At 46.4% G+C, this 3,271-nt stretch overlaps 1 protein-coding gene across 4 annotated transcripts in view; it reads left to right on the forward strand.

Annotated features, from left to right (window-relative positions):
* Positions 1-982: 982 nt before the first annotated feature.
* The window catches only part of LOC119329128 (peroxidase 42-like), a 10,875-nt gene continuing 8,586 nt past the window's right edge, over positions 983-3,271 (forward strand). For 3 of the 4 annotated variants that reach the window (XM_037602123.1, XM_037602136.1, XM_037602142.1), the window contains exon 1: positions 983-1,312. The gene's annotated coding sequence lies outside the window, so the exon portion shown is untranslated. The remainder of the gene's footprint in view (positions 1,313-3,271) is intronic. The other variant, XM_037602150.1, reaches the window with a different exon arrangement.

The raw sequence follows: 3,271 nt of genomic DNA on the forward strand, positions 1-3,271 counted from the left end.
TCTGGAAGAACCGCTACTACTATTCCTAGCCTACCGGCACGAGTGAGGGAATTATAGTAGCAGCGCTTTTCCGTGAAGACGCGCTACTGTAGCGTGCTTTTGCAACACACGCTACTAATAAGTAGCAATAGCACCGAGTTTTGACTAGCGCTACTGCTATACCTCTGTGTATAAGGTCTTCCCTAGTAGTGTCTATTCCCCATTCTCCTCTCCGCCGTGGATCGAATCTAGCGCCGGATCGAACGTGAAAAAGTAGTGCATGACAAACAGAGAAGTGCTTACCGCCATTGCTGCGGGCCAGGTGGTGATCCGCTCGTCAGTGATGGAGTCCGGTGGTCTTCTTGCTCTCCTTCGATCGCCGCCGACGGTGAGAGTTGGGAGAATGGGGGAGAGTGGGGAGAGGGAGCGGTGAGGCTAATAACTGCTGGTGTTTCGGGAAGCAACGTGGCTTCTCGAGCGTGGCCGCGCGCGTGCAGCCGCCGCTGCCCACGTGCACCGTTCAGGCTTGGCCCTGAAGAAACTGCCGATTCGAGCGTTTCCAATGAGTCAGGTCCAGAAGTGCTTTAAGATTCGTGCCATGCGGGCCGAACAGTTAAAGCAGGCAACCAATCAGCCCATTTACGTCTCGCGCAAGTCAGGTCGGGCCTCATGCAGGCAACCAAACACGCCCTAGGTGACTCGTGTCAGCTGGGGTCGCTTGACGCCGCCCAATGACGGTGACCCGGCGTAGCCCGCGTGCCTGCGTCGGCTATGCCACATGGCCGCCGAAACGAAGGGCAACGAGGCAGAGTTTTTTTCCCTGCCGAGGGAAAAGAATTCTATGAGACCAGGTTTCACGGCAGGTGAGACCCATTCTAATGGATGACACATGACATTCACAAATCACAAAGCATCTAATCTGGGTGGGTCTCACCTGCTAACCGTGAGACCCGGTCTCGTATAATTCTTTTCCTGCGCGGGTGGGGTGCGCTGGGTCGAGTGAAAAAAATGGCTAGACAGTCGACGTCAGGGGCTCCAGGTACCACTTCTAGCCAAAGTACGAGCTCCAGGTACCACTTCTAGCAATCAGCATCCACCCGAAGCCTTCTTTCCCCCAAATCTTCGGCAAGAGCTAGTACCTTCCGGCAAGCAATTACTTCCATCGTTATCGGATCGGTGAAGCCAGCGTCGATTACGAGGGACGCTCCCAAGAAGCTGCCGTCCGCCGCCACCGCCCCTCGAGCCTGCTTCTTCGCAGGAGCAGCATCGACATTGACCTTGAGACAGCCCATAGGGGGCGGGATCCACTTCGGCCGCCTAGCACGAATAGCAGGTACCATTTCGTTGCCCCTCTTCTGTGATGCAGTTGATTGTTCTTATAGAAATCGCTGAACCAATCCGTAAGTTGACATTGGACTTTGATATGCCTCTTTCGTGGATCGCTGAACCAATCCCATATCATGGCTACTGTTTTCGCAAACTCTTCCTTGCGGTGAATCGATTAGCTCAATGGTCCACTGTTTAGCATTGATATCCTGTGTGCACGCAAGATGTTTGACAATATGCTCCTCTGCCGGGACATCATACATTCCAGGAGTGCAATATGACGGCAAGTCTTTAATACGTCAGCATTACACTATGTAATGATTATACTATGTCATCCAAATATCTACCTGAAAAGAAAAATGTCATCAATATTTTCCGGTATTTTTTTTCCTGTTTTTTAGCATTACTTTGATGCATATGATTTTTTTTCCATAAAAAGGTGAACTATGGATATATCTTTTGTTCCATAATCAGAAATTTTAGTTCACCATAGTCACGAATTTCTTTTGCTGAATTTGGCCATCTTTTTGTTCTGTGGTCACATTTTTTTTGTTTAACATAGTCAAATATTTGGTGTGTTGCAATCACATGTTGAAAAATGTTTTGTTCACTGCAGTGAAATGTTTGGTTCATTCTAGATTGTCTATTTGTTGTATTCAATGTTCGGTTCATAAAAACACAAATGTGTGGTTCCAACATGTGTCATAAAAAATAAGTATTTTTGGAAATGTCTCTTTTGGGAGGCTTGTATGCAATCTAGCAAGAATTTGGTATTTCTAAAAAAACATTTATATGAGGTTGAGGTTGGTTTATGAAGAAAGAGATAAATTATTAAGGCCGATAATTATTGGACACACGAAATGGAAAATAATATAAATAGGAAATGAGGTTCCAGTTACATCTGTTGCTATAATATCGACAATGTTGTCTAGCAAATCAGGATGCTAATGAAATAAAAAAACAGTTTGGAGTTATAAGATAGACAAGTTCGAGAGAAGAGAATAGGTTTACTGATTCATCAGAATATGAATTTGGTACGAGATGTCTATGTTCTCCCAGAAATTATATTACAAGGCATGTTTGCAAGACGAGAAAGGATTGCACTTAGCATCTCCTCTCTTGTTGTGTTCAAATGGTCCCTTTTTATGTCGCCCCTAACGAGAGCAACTATAGAACACACTATATAAGCACTTAAACTATACAAAAAAACTACCATTTAAAGGTTTATGGTCAAAAAATCCACTTTAGCAAACACCCAATATCATCCTCAATCTGTAAAAAAGTTTGGGTACACTCTAAAACACCTTCTTGAAACTGTAAATATGAAGTTTTAAAACCAAAATTTAGGGTGCGCTCTATATCTCCCAATGCGTGAAGGGTGGGAAATTTCCGACCAACCACTCGCCTCCCAACACCTTCTTCCCTTCCGGCCGACCGCTCCTCATCAGGCTGCAACCTTTTCTGCCCATTTCGTGCCACCAAACCATGTCCATACGCGAGCACCATGAGCGATGTCGGCCAACAAGTGGCAGCGGCAGCTGTCGAAGGCAGATTTGTGCGTGAGAGGTGTTGAGCTTCATGCACTAGCCAACGCAACCAAAAGTCCGAACTGGTGGGGCTAGTGCAATCCACATATACTGTAACATCCCCTCTCACGTGTGACGGGGAAGACAAGTCAACACGTGCAACCGGAAGAGAGCGACGGCGCGTGAAACTCAGGTATGACTCGAGAGGCCACTACGTAGACTCAAAGGGGGAGCTACCAGAATTTTTTAATAAATTGCGAAAGCCAGGACTTGAACTCAAAACCTAAGCTCTGACACCATGTTAAGCTTCATGCACTAGCCAACGCAACCAATAGTCCGAATTTTTGAAAGGGCTAGTGCAATCCACATATACTGTAACAAGAGGGAGCAGGGAGGAGGAATTGAGAGATGCCGCCCATCGAGCAGCTGCTCGAGCCTCA

This window comes from Triticum dicoccoides, chromosome 1B, assembly GCF_002162155.2.
Source record: "Triticum dicoccoides isolate Atlit2015 ecotype Zavitan chromosome 1B, WEW_v2.0, whole genome shotgun sequence".
In the NCBI taxonomy this organism is placed as follows: Eukaryota; Viridiplantae; Streptophyta; class Magnoliopsida; order Poales; family Poaceae; genus Triticum; species Triticum dicoccoides.